The sequence below is a fragment of the Carassius gibelio genome, chromosome B22 (genome assembly GCF_023724105.1).
Source record: "Carassius gibelio isolate Cgi1373 ecotype wild population from Czech Republic chromosome B22, carGib1.2-hapl.c, whole genome shotgun sequence".
In the NCBI taxonomy this organism is placed as follows: Eukaryota; Metazoa; Chordata; class Actinopteri; order Cypriniformes; family Cyprinidae; genus Carassius; species Carassius gibelio.
In genome coordinates, this window is record NC_068417.1 from 17668103 (window position 1) to 17683276 (window position 15174).

Genomic DNA, 15174 nt, shown 5'->3' on the forward strand with positions numbered 1-15174 from the left:
GACGTCTTACAACGCCTCGCTGAGGTTAGCATCCGCCAGCAGCAAATAGCGGAACACCTCGCCACTCGCCTGGGCAGGACGGAGGATGAACTCGCCGCCGTCCGGGCGGCCGCGGCCCAGCGCGTTCCGCTACCTGAGCCTCGGGCACAAGCCACCCGTCTGTTGCCCAAGATGACGGCCGATGACGATGTGGAAGCCTTCCTTCAGGTCTTCGAAAACACTGCCCACCGAGAGGGATGGCCAGAGGACGAGTGGGCGCGTGCGCTGGCACCCCTACTCACCGGTGAAGCACAGAGGGCTTACTTCTCGCTCCCCCTGACGAGTGCCGACAGTTATGTCGAAGTGAAGCGAGAGATCCTGGCGAGGCTGGGCCTCTCCCCTGTAAGTGCCGCCCAGCAGTTCCACGAGTGGGAATACAAGCCCCGGGTGCCAGCCCGTGCCCAGGCAGCCGAACTCAGCCGCCTCGCCCAGCACTGGCTGTTGGCAGGAAACCCCACACCAACACAGGTAGCGGAACGAGTGGTGGTCGATCGCCTCCTGCGCGCACTACCACGCGCCCACCGACAGGCTGTCGGCATGAGGGACCCACGTGACGTCCGGGAACTAGTGGAGGCGATCGAGCTGGCGGATGCCGTTCATCCCAGCGGGGCAGGGGACCGGCTGCCGCCCTTCCCCCGGAGGGTGGTCCAGGAGCGACGCCCGCTCGAAGGCACCGCGCGACCCGTCAGCAGGCCGACGGTTCCCCCACCGCGAGATGAGCCCATGCCAAGTGCCGAACCACCGTCGCCTCTGCGAGCCTGGCTGGCAGGCTGCATCCTTCACCAACGGGTGCTGGCGGGAGCCCCCGAAGCAGATGTGAGGGTGGATGGAAGACGGTTCCGGGCCCTGCTGGACTCAGGCAGTGCGGTCACCCTCATCCAGGCGCGGCTGTGCGCCCCGCGAAGCGGCCGGAAAAACTTCCTACCGATTACCTGTGTGCACGGAGACACTCGTCAAGTACCGGCCCGTGAAATGGTCATTTCGTCCCCCCAAGGCACCTGGCCAGTGGAGGTAGGCCTAGTGAAGGACCTGCCGGTGGCCGTACTGCTTGGAAGGGATTGGCCCGGCTTCGAGAAGCTGCTGTCCGCCGCTACCCAGCCTGCCAGCCCCAAGGGGAACCGTCGAAGACCGAGGCGGCCGCCTGGACCCCGCCGCCGACCGGCCCTGCTCGTCTCCGACAGTGGGAGAGAAGGTGAGGCCCCCTCCCAATCTACTAATCTGTTTTATGATGTCTACCAACAGGCCGCTGGAGGGGGCTCTTTCGCCAAGGAACAGCGGGAGGACGACCGACTCAAGCACTGTTGGAGCCAGGTGCGAGTCGTGGATGGAGAGGACGTCCTCCCCCGGCCCCACCCTCTCCCACATTTTGTCGTAGAGAATGGCCTGCTGTATTGTGTCGCCCAGCGTAGGGGGGAGGAGAAAAAGTTACTAGTTGTGCCTCGTGCCAAGACCGAGACCATTCTGGAGCTGGCCCATTCCCACCCCATGGCAGGACACCTCGCGGCAGCCAATACTGCCCAACGCATCCGCGACCGTTTCCATTGGCCGGGCCTGGACGCCGAGGTAAAGCGGTTCTGCCAGGCCTGCCCGACCTGTCAGGCCACGTCGCCCCGGACTCCTCCCCCCAGCCCGCTCATCCCGCTGCCTATCATCGAGGTGCCCTTCGAGCGGATTGGAATGGACATAGTGGGGCCGTTGCCGAAGTCTGCCCGAGGGCATGAGCACATCCTGGTCATCATCGACTATGCCACCCGGTACCCAGAAGCAGTCCCCCTGCGGAAGGCCACCGCAAAGTCCATCGCCCAGGAGCTGTTTCTGCTGGCCAGCCGAGTCGGCCTCCCCTCAGAGATCCTGACTGACCAGGGAATCCCCTTTATGTCCCGGCTAATGGCTGACCTCTGCCGGCTGCTGCGGGTGAAGCAGTTGAGGACCACTGTTTATCACCCCCAGACTGATGGCCTCGTAGAGAGATTTAACCAGACCCTCAAGCAAATGCTCAGACGTGTGGCGGCGGAGGACAAGCGGGATTGGGACCTCATGATCCCCTACGTGCTCTTCGGGATCCGCGAAGTTCCCCAGGCCTCAACTGGCTTCACCCCCTTCGAGCTCCTGTTTGGCCGTCAACCCCGGGGCCTCTTGGACGTGGCCCGGGAAGCGTGGGAGCAGCAGCCGGCCCCGCATCGTACCGTCATCGAACATGTCCGGCAAATGAGGGAACGGATCGACCGAGTGATGCCGTTAGTCCGGGAACACCTCACCAGGGCCCAACAAGCGCAGCAACGTCATTATGACCGGACAGCCCAGCCACGGGAGTTCCAACCGGGAGACCGCGTCATGGTCCTGGTCCCCAGCTCCGCCTGCAAATTTCTGGCCTCCTGGAAGGGGCCCTACTCGGTCGTCGAGAGGGTTGGACCGGTCACTTACCGCCTGAGACAGCCGGGACGACGGCAGGCGGAGCAACTCTACCACGTCAACCTCCTAAAGAAATGGGTGGGGACCCGGGACCAAGTAGCTGCCCTAAGCCTCACCGAGCCCGTGGTTGTGGATATCAACCCCCACCTTTCGGCTGCCCAGAAGACGGAGCTGCAGCACCTGGTCAGTCAGTTCCAGGATGTGTTCTCCTCTCAGCCCGGGCAGACCAACGTGCTTCAACACCATATCCGGACTCCCCCAGGAGTCGTCGTTAGGCAACGGCCCTACCGAGTCCCGGAGGCTCGTCGGCAGGCTATTGAGGAAGAGGTCCAACAGATGCTAAAGTTGGGGGTAATAGAACCATCCCGGAGTCCGTGGTCCAGCCCCATTGTGATGGTCCCAAAGCCGGATGGCACCCTCCGCTTTTGTAACGACTTCCGCCGCCTGAACGAAGTCTCCGAATTCGACGGGTACCCCATGCCTCGGGTGGACGAACTGCTGGACCGGCTAGGAAGGGCCCGGTATATCAGCACCCTAGACCTAACCAAGGGCTATTGGCAGGTACCGCTCTCCGAGGCCGCCAAGCCGAAAACCGCCTTCTCCACCCCCAGTGGCCACTGGCAGTACCGGACCCTTCCCTTCGGCCTACATGGGGCCCCCGCGACGTTCCAGCGGATGATGGACATCCTCCTGCGGCCTCACCAAGCTTACGCGGCCGCATACCTGGATGACGTCGTGGTCCATTCCGAGGCGTGGGACGAACATCTGGATCGTCTGCGGAGGGTGCTCTCGGAGCTCCGGCGGGCTGGACTTACCGCCAACCCCCGAAAATGCCACCTAGCCCTCTCTGAGGCCAAGTACCTGGGCTATCAAGTCGGCCGTCATCCGGCCGCAAGACAAGAAAGTTGAGGCCATCCACGCCGCACCAAGACCGGAGACAAAGACCCAGGTACGAGCCTTCTTGGGGTTGGCGGGTTATTATCGTTGTTTTATCCCCAACTTCTCCTCTTTAGCCGCCCCCCTGACAGACCTGACCAGGAAGGGGCAGCCGGAGAAAGTATGCTGGACCCCGTCGGCGGAAGAAGCCTTCTCCCAGGTGAAAGCAGCACTCACGTCCTCGCCGGTACTCCGCGCCCCGGACTTTAGCTGCCCCTTCCTGCTGCAGACGGATGCTTCCGACACAGGACTAGGAGCGGTCCTCTCCCAAATTCAGGAAGGTGAGGAGCATCCGATCATCTACATCAGCAGGAAGCTGTCCCCCGCCGAGAGGAAATACGCCGCTGTGGAGAAGGAAGCCCTGGCCATCAGGTGGGCAGTCCTGGAGCTCCGGTACTACCTCCTGGGCCGCAAGTTCACCCTGGTAACCGACCACGCGCCCCTACAGTGGATGGCCCGCGCCAAGGACACCAACGCCAGGGTGACTCGCTGGTTCCTAGCGCTCCAGGACTTCCACTTCGAAGTCCGCCATCGAGCTGGGGCCGCCAACGCGAACGCCGATGGCCTCTCCCGGATCTGGACAGCTTATGCAGGTCTGTCAGGGGTCATTCCCCACCCTCCCCTAATCTCACCCCTACTTTCTACATGTCTTCGCAGGACCAGAACGACACTTAGGGGGGGGGGATGTGACGAGCACTCCCAGAGGAATCAGCGTCGCCCTGGAAACCAAACCAAAACACCTGCACGCCCTCGTCACCGGCTGATCGGTCACAGCTGCTCCCCATCAGCCAGCACAGTGAAAAGCAGCACATGTTGCACTGAGAAGAGGTTCTCAAACAGAATGCAAAGCTGGACTAACCCCTCTCTCCTATCCCCACAGAAAGCAGCGAGTGACCGACAGCCCACACCCTTTGGAGCACGTCTGGACACCCACTTTCCCCTTGATTGGCACAGAGGAGCACGGAGAGCACACGGGGAGCACCAACCAGCGGAAAGCAGATCAGGACACTTCACCAGGCACCCTTCACTTTTCAATAAACCCACCCTCCGGGGTTTTTGATTTCACGTGCCTCTTGTCGAGTGGTTCTTCACCCCGTGACAATAGTTAAACGTCTGAATAAATGGAGGTAAATCAGAAAGTATAGTTGTAAAGTCTGAATATATAAATTATGAATTTATATTTAATATAACATTATATATTTGTATTCATCTTTAGTATATAAATGCACATCTGAATAGATAGATAGTCTAAGTTTCAACATATCTTAACTATTAGGCATATTAAGGCAGGCTTTTTTAATTAAAACAGTATACTTATGTGTCCCGTGCATGAATCAATGCAGATATTGTACTAAATATATTATTGTAATTATTAATGTCTATCATATGTTGCTGCAATTGTTTCTTTTCTCTTCTATCACTAAACATAAGCAGTTGTTGACAATTCCCCTAGCTCTCTCAGCCATGCTGAACTGTGTAGTAAAGATGGGTTTAGCATTGTCACTGACTGTGAGGACCCTTCGGCACCACAGCCATCCTTTTTTTAAAAGTAGATGGAAATACTCCTTTTGGTTTAGATTAGCGAGATGCACTTACAATAATTCATATAGTAAAATATATACATTGATTACTACAAACCTGATTCCAAGTTGGGACACTGTACAAATTGTGTATAAAAACAGAATGAAATGATGTGGAAGTTTCAAATTTCAATATTTTATTCAGAATACAACATAGATGACATATTACATGTTTAAACTGAAAAAAATGTATTGTTTTAAGGGAAAAATAAGTTAATTTAAAATTTCATGGCATCAACACATCTCAAAAAAGTTGGGACAAGGCCATGTTTACCACTGTGTGGCATCCCCTCTTCTTTTTATAACAGTCTGCAAACTTTGGGGACTGAGGAGACAAGTTATTCAAGTTTAGGAATAGGAATGTTGTCCCATTCTTGTCTAATACAGGCTTCTAGTTGCTCAATTGTCTTAGGTCTTCTTTGACACATCTTCCTCGTGATGATGCACCAAATGTTGAGTGAAAGATCTGGACTGCAGGCTGGTCATTTCAGTACCCAGATCCTTCTTCTACACAGCCATGATGTTGTAATTGATGCAGTATGTGGTCTGGCATTGTCATGTTGGAAAATAGGTCTTCCCTGAAAGAGACGACATCTGGATGGGAGCATATGGTTTCTTTTTTGACCTATAGAGTTTTAACCGGCAACAGCAAATGGCACGATGGACTGTTTTCACCGACAATGTTTTCTGGAAGTAATCCTGAGCCCATGTTGTGATTTCCATTACAGTATCATTCCTGTATGTGATGCAGTGATGTCTAAGGGCCGAAGATCACGGGCATCCAGTATGGTTTTCCGGCCTTGACCCTTACGCACATTGTTCCAGATTCTCTGAATCTTTGGATGATATTATGCACTGTAGATGATGATAACTTCAAACTCTTTGCACTTTTTCTCTGAGAAACTCCTTTCTGATATTGCTCCATTATTTTTCACCGCAGCATTGGGGGAATTGGTGATCCTCTGCCAATCTTGACTTCTGAGAGACACTGCTACTCTGAGAGGCTCTTTTTATACCCAATCATGTTGCCAATTGACCTATAAGTTGCACATTGGTCCTCTAGCTGTTCCTTATATGTACATTTAACTTTTCCAGCCTCTTATTGCTACCTGTCCCAACTTTTTTGTAATGTGTAGCTCTCATGAAATCCAAAATGAGCCAATATTTTGCTTGACATTTCGAAATGTCTCACTTTCAACATTATATATGTTATCTATATTCTGTTGTGAATAAAATATAAGTTTATGAGATTTGTAAATTATTCCATTCCTTTTTTTACTCACAATCTGTACAGTGTCTCAACTTTTTTGGTTTGTGTGTATATATATATATATATATGTGTGTGTGTGTGTGTGTGTGTGTGTTTTGCCATTCTATATATTATAATTGCAATTATATAATATATATGTATAATTGCATTTATATATTTAGGATTTTTACATATTTTCAGACTTAAAACTCTATAATCAGGTTCAATTCTTTATATTCACAATTTACATGTATATATTCAGATTTATAACTATGTTTTCAGATTAGAGCTGGTAATTTAACGCCCACCCCAGACCTTTGTGGATCATTTCATACAGTCGATTGATGACTAATATGAGGCAGAGAAACAACTGATGGAGCCTAGAAAATATCCCTAGAATTCAAGATATGGGGCAAAATGCCCGTTTTAAATTTTCTCTCATATTTACATCACATAGTTAAGAAATATCACACTAGTGCAAATGTGATACTCATCTTATACAACCGTTCAGAAGTTAATATTGTGTTATTTTAGATACAATGTGGTTTGTTGTGCTCAATTTTGCCAAAATATAAAAACAAATCAGAACTGTTAATCCCTGAGCAACCCACAGTGGCATTTCATTTCTTAATCCACGTTTTAAATGAATTGGATGAACCATTTAGCGTGTTTAAACCATTGGCCTATACATTGTCTTTGAAGCGGTGCTGCACAGACCTATCGGTGTTTGACATCCAAGTACCACGAGAGTGATTCAAAAGCACAAGAAGTCGTCGGCTCTCTAAAGCTCTTGTGGTTCTGTGATGTCACACACCGATCGTTCTGATAGTGATGATCCGCTTTGAGTCGAACAAGCCTAATGATTCAATGAACTATTCATAAAAGAACCATTTACTTCACTCCAAAATGAATCGGCCATTTGAACGAATCAAACGAATGAATAAATGACTCGATAACTTAATCAATAAGACATTTACCACCACCTACTGGCAGTTTTAGTTTATTATTTAGAGGATCATTTAGTTAAATAAATAATTAAATATTTTAAAAGTAATAATTATAAAATTAAGAAAATAAATTAATATAGTTCACCCAACCAAAAATGACAATTCTCTTGTCATTTACTCACATGGTCCAAAAGTAATACATTTTATCAAACTAAATATTACTTTTTGTAATCTGTGTTTGATGCTTGACTTTACGATAATGACGATAGTACGATAATGACTTTAAATGATCTTTTGGGAGTAACTTCTCCAAATTTGATGTGAGATTACATACATTAATTAATCACCACATAAAGTAAATAATTAATCCCTAATTCAGATGTACTTCTATATATTCAAATGTATAAATATATATTCAGACATACATTTATATATTCAGACTTAAATCATACAGTATATATATATACACACACAATTGGTGTGATATCTTTAGTTAAAACATTTTTTTTTATTTAAAGTTAATTTTAATTTTAATTTAAGATCATTTAAAGTCACCTCACACACACACACCGCGTGCCACACACACACACACACACACACACACACATATATATATATATATGCGATATAACATTGCAATATATGTATATAACAAGCCTTGTGCATCATAAGCAATAATATTCTGAATATTTTACAGTTTATTTAATACATTTGTCTCAAATGGTGATGTCGTTTAATGGATTTATATTATGACATACATTAAAATTTTTAAAATTATTATAAAACACATAAAATGGTAATTCCAAAACAGAGTTTTGTGCAATAACAGGCATGTTTTTCTTATTATTTTCTTATTAGTTTTATATTCAAATATGAACAAAAATCACACACTTACCGCACATTAGCAAGAAAAACTGAAAGATTTTGAAAATCTCCTTCATATTCTTCGTATATTGCAACAAAATCTGATTGAAAAGTCGAGTTTGTTTATGAACAACACCCTCCTGACTGAGAGCAACACCTTTTAACAAAACCCGTTAAAGAGCAAATCTGAAGGACTGAAGCGAAACGCCTCTGGCTGCTCCACTCCAGTTTTAGACACGCACTGTCGCACTTGCTAACTTAATTCCCTCCCCTCAGGGGAGTCCCTGCCGCCATTTCGATGTTCGGTGCACTTCATTTTTTTTTTAAGTAAATTTTTTTTTTTATTGCTTGAATAACAGAACATGAACCCACAAACAAAAATAAATAAATAAAATAAAATAAAAATAAAAAATAGAATGCCAGGGTTAAAGATACAAAAATGTAAAATAGTTCCGCCAGAAGTGGGCACTCATGCAACGTAATCAATGACGTACATCCGAGTAAACAAGACAGAAGGAAGTTTGCGATTGAAGGGCATAAAAAATGAACAGGAATGCAGGAATGTATATATATATATATATATATATATATATACATATATATATGCAGTCCTAATCGGCCCCCACTCCTTGAAAATATATATAACAGACTTTTCAAGGGCCCTCTCTTCCTTTGGTTTTACCCCCTGACACACCTGTATATGGATACCCTTCTTTATCTTTATGTAACATATGGTCTATTCAGAATAAGTTTGTGATATCAAATAAAGTTAAAGAAATCCTTCATATCGTTTACCCCTGCAAGTTATTTTTATCTACATTTATGGATATTCACCCAGAATGCTCTTTTTGTGGATCTGAAAACGAATCAGTGCTTTATTTGTTCTTTAAATGTCCCTTTACAGTATTTTGGAATGAGATTTCAGTGTTGATCTTTCATACTTTAATAAGGTTGATATCACAGAAGAAATGTAACTGAGAGCAATCTGAAACACTGCTTATGTGATATCAACATGACAATTTATTATAAGCAACATAAAACAGCCAATGTCATTTACAGCTGGAGAGACTGGACTGATTTTCTACTCTTTAGTGTTAATCATATAACTCAGCCAGTATCTTAAGAATATGGTCCATGGAGCCCAGGTTTTAATGGCAATTTACAATTTAAGAGCACATTTAAGAGCACCTGTTTTTAAATTCCCTAGTCTGACTCATCTGAAACAAGGAGATATACATTGAATTCAATTTAACTTCTGTACACACACACACATTCACTTATCCACCACTAACATAACTGAAGTTATTAGCTAGTTATTTTGGCTCGAGAAAGTTAACTGTTATACTATTTAAACTACGAGACCAAGAATTTTCAACTGTACTGTATCTCATAGTAGGGCTTTAATGCTACAGACACCAAACTCTTCAGAGAACTTGTTCCTGATCTGCAGCTTGCCTCTATATCTTTTCTAACTGGTGAGACTTATGGATTTCATATAAATATTTATTAAACATCAAAGATTTCCCATAGACTTGCATTGGTTGTGCAAAAATGCCCTCTCTATGACAACTGCAGTCCACCAGAGGGAGCCACAGGATAAGAAACCTTTCAGCTCCCCTTCTTTACTTTCGTTTTCAGGAAGTTAAACTTTGGACACCATTTTATGATAGATGACACAGCCTCTATAATTTATTCAACAAAACCATGAGGACATCACAAATAATAGTAAAACTGCTTAAATTTCTTTTGCATGATTTCTGAATTCTTCAGACTCAAAAATAAATCAAAAAACTGTATTAATACAATTATAGCCATAGGTAACTGTTATTTGGTTATTTTTATATTTTGTAGTGGGTGTTTTTTTTTTTTTTTTTTTTTTACTTCCTTAATATTTGAGGGAGGGGACACAACAATATAATTCTGCTTAGGGCACCAGCAGTAACTAAACATTACATGATTGAGAAAAAAACAGAATGAAAGATGGGTTCATGATGTAATCACTCATTAACTATTAATATACATTTTGAACAAAAAGTGTTTTATTGTGTGCCTTTAATTATTAAATATTTCCATAACCTGTTAAAATATATAAATGAATAATAGCACATAATTACTTGACATGACCCACAGCAACATGATGCTGATTTGCCTCGCCCTTGTGACTAAATATGGAAACCCATTCTGTTTTTTAATGTCTCTAACAGGCCTGAACAAACTGAAATAAGGAAACAATAATATTCACTTTGCTTCTTGGAATACAATTGACAATGTAAGGTGACAAGCCACACAATAAGCTAATGAGAAGATTTATCTATATTTTAATATGCTTCCGGTCATACAGCTTATCTGTGATCTCTGACCTTGTTCATTTGTTGGCTTCCATGGCTGCTATTCGCTGTGTTTTAAATTAAAATCAAATTTAATGTTTTCCATCATCTTCTTCATTTGTGTTGATTTGATCAATTATCCATGTACACAATGTTCCATGTGCACAACGTAGGATCGGTGTTATGTCTCTTATTGTGTTGATAGTGTTATTCTTGAAAAATCTGTGAAGGTGTTTCCGAAGAGTAAGCCATGGGTGACTAAATCACTTAAGGTTTTGTTTATAGATGATTTTAGGCCTGTTGCTTTGACTTCTTTAGTTATGAAGTGTTTTGAAAGATTAATGAAAAAATAACTAACTGGGCCAGTTATTGCAATACAAAAAAATCTGCTATTAGAATGTAAATAAAAAAAATTACAGTATAATGTTTTTATAATGTTTGGTGGCAACTATTACAGGAAACAAATGACCAAGAGAGAAACACTTCAGTGAATATACATTCAAACCTTGCAAATGTCTTGTAACATGGTAAAAGCAATAATCTATATATAATCTGTGGGTATTTCTTTTGAGAACACACTCAGAAACTTTTCTAGGAAGATGCTGACCACTGGACTGAAGAAAAAAGCATTGGGTTTGAAATGCGATGTTAAGAAAAAACCTGACCGCAGTCACGCGATCACAAAAATACATGTGTGAACTTTAGTCGAGTCAGTTCTTCAGTTTAGATTCCTCTAAAGAGGATGATGTGGTCAAAATACTCATTTGCCTAATAATTCTGCACACAGTGTATGATTAAATAATAACCCAATCTGAAGCAAAAACAATGTTCTGGCAAGCTTTGTGAAATCATACACCACGTAAACTTTTCAGAAGACAGTCAGCTTCCCTCAGAAACACATTCATATAAACCCCCAAATCAACACTGAGGATTTTCTTCCAATAGTTGCATCATGAACAGTGAGTGATCTGCCTGATACAGTATTTTACTCTGTGCGTCCATCTTCAGCATCTCTGGCAGTGTTGGGAAAGTTCACTTTCTACATGAACTAGTTCATAGTTCAGTTCACAAATTTTAAAATGAACTAGTTCAGTTCATAGTTCAAACTTCAAAATTTTGAACTAAGTTCACACAGTTCCAAAAATGAAATAGTTCATAGTTCTTTTTTTCCATATGTTGCTGCGAGCTTTTTCAAAATTATTGCAACAGCCCATATAGAATCACAGACAGCAATTATTTTATCAGTTTTAACAATGAAGCTATGCGTCAGACTTCATATCCAATACATTAGCATTGAGGGGACAGCATTTCTCCATTGTTGCTTTAATGCTTTGTCTCCCATTCTCACCGACCTTGTCATAAACATCATAAAATTATTTTAAATGATCATACGCCTTCTTGCTACATGCTGCTTGTCGCCTCCATGTTTTTTTTTATTTTATTTTTTGATGACGCGTCACGCATGCGGCGGACGGCGGTGCGACACTGGTGGTGTTGCCAGATTGGGTGTTTTACCGCTACATATTAAGACCCGTTTAAGGTGTGTTTTAGCCGGGTTTTCGCCTGGATGGCTCTATAGAAATCTGGCACCCTATTGAACGAAGTTAACCTGAGAGAGCGTGCCGTTCACAGACACCAGAATGAACAGTTGACAGTAACATTCATCAGGCATTAATTCAGCAAGTTCAGTTCACCTTCGCCCAAAATATGAACGAGTTCATGAACTATCGTTCAATGAACGCGTTCAGGCACAACACTGATCTCTGGTGTTAATGTGTGTTAATAAACTTCATATTATCACATAAATGACATTGTGCAAATATTTTGGAAATTTGATAAGATAAAGTTATCGCTGACCCTAAGCCGCAACTTCATACTTTATTAACTTTCTAAAGTGTCAAATTAAGTGGAAAAACGAGTCAAAAAACGTTCCCTGATAGCACACGTACATCTCAGAGACATCTGTTTGACGTGTGCATTTACATCTGCAAGACTGTTTTTTAAGATTGTTTGCTTATCTGCAAAACGTCTATAGGACGTTTCCTTTTAGATGTCAAACAGATGTCTATTAGATGTCTAAGATGTTTATGATTTGGAATGTATGCTAACCTGACATCTGAACGACGTCTGACGTTTGTAGACAGCAGATGCTTTCCAGATCAACAGATCTTTAACAGACATCTTGCAGACGTAATAGCTGGATCTGGCAACACGAAGGCTGCGTCTCACGGTCTCGCTCACAACATTTATTACATTTATTTTATAATAAATTATGGGTAAGGTTAGGTTTAGGGGTGGGGATTGGGTTAAGTCTGAATTTTTGGATAATAATGTTGATCCAGGAACATGTCTTACTTGGCAAAATCACGATGACCCTCTCTGAAGACCCGTTCACTTATTTTCGTACAACGCACAGGCCGCTAAACTTTCTGAGTTGTACATGCAGACATTCATATGAGCAGTCTAGCAGCAAATTAGTCAATCAGAGAACAAATTTTATTTTCGAACATGAAAAATGTACCGATTTTATTCGGTGACCTCGTAGCTGGCCACGGGCCTGTGTACAGTGAACAAAAAGCAAGTAAACTTTACTGTTATGTTAAGCTTGTGTCTCGTCTCGTGCTTCCAGTTAATGTAACAACATTTGAGCAAAACTTAATTTAAATAACCATTTTTACCGGTTTAAAAACCTGTTCGTTTGTTATGTTTTATTTTTGTTACATTTTACCCAGAGGTGTCAAGTACAAAGTACAAATACTTTGTTACCTTACTAAAGTAGAAATTTGGGTATCTATGCTTTGCTAGGGGGAGTAATTATTTTTCAGCCGACTTTTTACTTCTACTCCTTACATTTTCACACAATTATCTGTACTTTCTACTCCTTACATTAAAAAAAAAAAAAGGTTCGTTACTGCTATTTCATTTCGCCTTTTTTTTTTGTTCCGGCTTGTCATCATTCAAAATTTAAAAAAATAAAAAAAATCCAGGGGTGCATTTTCCAAAACCATGGTTGGTAACAAAAACAGGTTAGCAACTATAGATTTGGGAAACACACCCCAGATAAATCGCGGCATCCGGATGGAGTGAATTTGATTGTGGTTGGAACATATAAACATATACCATTCCGACACCCTATTGGTCTGTACGCGATCCATCGCACCTGGCTGCACATGACACAAATCACATCACACTCCAGCAAGGACATAGCCAGTGTTGGGTTCGTTTATCAATTTTTTTTTTTTTTAAGTTATTATTTCTCAACTTAACCTGTTATCCAGAAAAATAAAACTGATAAAGAAAAGGTGATCGGCAAGGTCCGCCTCCATCAGCTGACAGGTGCTTCAGAGCGCGTCACGAGCCGTCACGAGAGCGCGCCAGAATTCAAATAAAGATCTTCAGTTTTTCTTTCAATTTTTTTTTTTTTTTTTGGTGGATCGTCCCATTCTGTTTGTGACACTGTACACTGCAAAACCATGCAGTTTTTTTTACTACCAAGATGCAGTTTCTGACCGTGAGTTATTCCATAACGGACACAAACAGTTCTGTCCCTGAAGAAATGAAACGTAGACAAAGGAATTGTCATCCATCATACCTTTCTAAATAAACCGGGATTTAAAGCTGTGGATGTGTTTATGACTCATTATTACGACGGATCTGGTATGTACTGCGTTTTTATTCTCCCTGTTTAGATGTGTACTGCTTACAAACATGTAGCAAATACATTTTTTTTCCCATTTAAAAACAGCGATCTGTCGTTGATGCTTGAGGCTTAGATCTTTATAATGATATATAGTTTGTCAAGATTAAATTTGTCCTGTTTCATTTAATCTATTCGTAAACATTGACATGTGTGAGTTGTGGGGTGTTGAGGACACCCGCGTCGGGGTGCAGACTAAGAGGTTTTAACTGGCTCATTTATCAAATGCGTGCTTTCTCTTCTTCCTCCGCAAATTAAGCTACTGTAGGTAGTTCGGTAGTGAGACGTTTGAATAAATTAGCATTTGTGATTGACAATGTTGTGTTAAGTAGGCTATACCACCTTTGTAACTCGTTACCCCCCAACACTGGACATAGCAGACGTATACAGGAAGGTATCAGTCAAGAAGGTATCAGGACTGAGTTATTTTTCATTTTAATTTTTTTTATTAATCACTTGGATTAATCATTCATTTTAACAGCACTAATGTGTATTGTAAGCATACAACCATTCAAGTGTAATTGTTACTAAGCCTGCACCAATGTTCTTGTCCATTGCCCTCACAGATTCCTGCAGCTAAGCTTGGATCTACATTTACATTCCATTAAAGGTTATTGATGACATGCCTCTGAAGTTTGACTTTTTTGCACCATTACAATACTTAGGCAATATATAGGCAACTAGTCATCATATCTCTAGTTCTTTAATGTATTTGCATTGTACTAAAGTGCGTTCATTTTCAGCGGCCATATATGTGGCTGAAACAGGTCGCCTAGTGCATCCCAAGTTTTTCAACATGAACATTTTAAAATTTAGTTTTGAAACCAGTACTTTTACACTTTTACTTGAGTAAGAAGCTTGAGTTGATACTTCAACTTCTACAAAAGTCTTTAAACCCTAGTATACTGTATATACTTCTATTTGAGTAATGAATGTGAATACTTTTGACACCAGTGATTTTACTCTTAGTTTTGTTTTAACAAATCAAATTATGCATTAACATGCACGGCTGCAAAAACTAAGAACAGAAAAAAATACAAAAACACCAATTATAAAAGTATGTTTAGTCATAATTTAGTAACTTTACGGTCACGGGCTCTTCATCTGGAAATCTTCTGCTTTA

At 42.7% G+C, this 15174-nt stretch overlaps 2 protein-coding genes across 2 annotated transcripts in view; one reads left to right on the forward strand and one right to left on the reverse strand.

Annotated features, from left to right (window-relative positions):
- The window catches only part of LOC127988462 (uncharacterized), a 523986-nt gene that overhangs the window by 508143 nt on the left and 669 nt on the right, over positions 1-15174 (reverse strand). The gene's annotated exons all lie outside the window — the stretch shown is intronic.
- LOC127988499 (SLAM family member 5-like) overlaps positions 1-15174 on the forward strand; it is a 240114-nt gene that overhangs the window by 217590 nt on the left and 7350 nt on the right. The window lies entirely within an intron of this gene.